The following is a 1,155-nucleotide window of genomic DNA, read 5'->3' on the forward strand; positions in this document are numbered from 1 at the left end:
GTGTATGTATATACATTGGGTTGTGGGAAAAGTCATGACATATTTTGTCTATGTTTTTCAAAGGTCATTTATTTATATAAAGAACAATGATCAATCAGATATATTACCCGTTTTGTTCGATAACCTTTTGCCATCATTCAGTGAGCTTCATAATTCCTAGTTCATTGAAGGACCTGTCTTTATTTGTGAAAAGCTGAACAAGGTCCTGATTTACAGCCTCATCTGAATTGAACGTTATACCATGCAAGGAGTTTTGAAGAGAGCGAAACAAGTGGAAGTCTGATGGCGCAAGGTCAGGTGAGTATGGTGGGTGTGGCAACACATCCCATCCAAGCTCCAGTAATTTTTGATGGGTGATCAAACTTGTGTGTGGTCTTGCATTGTCGCGATGGAACACAACTCCTTTACAATTAACGAGCTCTGGACGTTTCTGGATGATGCATTCGTTCAAACTGTCCAATTGCTGACAGTACACATTTGTATTGATTGTTTGGTTCCTTGTTAGGAGCTCGAAAAACATGACCTTTAAAATTCCACCATGCTGAGAGCATACCCTTCCTCTGTTGAATGTCTGCTTTTGATGTTGTTTGAGGTGAATCATCATGTCAAGACCAAGACCATTTGCGCACTACATTGTTATAAACAATCCACTTCTTATCACCAGTTATCAGTTGCTTCAAAATAGCATCGTTTTCCTCACATTTAATGAGCATATTGCAGATGTTTATAAGCACCATCAAATGAACTTCTTTGAGTTCATGCGGAACCCAAATATCGAGCTTGCTTACGTATCCCAGCTTCTTCAGGTGGTCGTGAACGCTTGAATGATGGATGTTCAATGTTTCTGCAATCTCTCATGTCATGTCATGTGGGTTTGACTCGATCAATGCCGCCATCAACCTCGGTGGGCCTCCCTGACCGAGGATTGTCGTTGAAATCAAAATCCGCATTGACGTTCTTGTAGAGCATTGTCACCGTAAACTTGTATTCAACTTTTTTCAAGTTTGACGCGTGTTCTTCCCTTTATGGAAGTAAAACAGTAAAATATGGCAAAAATGCACGTTTGGTCTTCCATCTTCAACTTGTTGTAAAATCTCCAAAACTCAACCAAATCGCTCAATTTTTTTTTAGAATGAAGCTAGAACTGTCAGCTGT

The 1,155-nt window shown here is 39.7% G+C and overlaps 1 protein-coding gene across 2 annotated transcripts in view; it reads left to right on the forward strand.

The window, feature by feature from the left end:
• SLC35A3 (solute carrier family 35 member A3) overlaps positions 1-1,155 on the forward strand; it is a 34,414-nt gene that overhangs the window by 19,115 nt on the left and 14,144 nt on the right. The gene's annotated exons all lie outside the window — the stretch shown is intronic.

The sequence above is a fragment of the Hipposideros armiger genome, unplaced genomic scaffold, assembly GCF_001890085.2.
Source record: "Hipposideros armiger isolate ML-2016 unplaced genomic scaffold, ASM189008v1 scaffold_845, whole genome shotgun sequence".
NCBI classification, from domain to species: domain Eukaryota; kingdom Metazoa; phylum Chordata; class Mammalia; order Chiroptera; family Hipposideridae; genus Hipposideros; species Hipposideros armiger.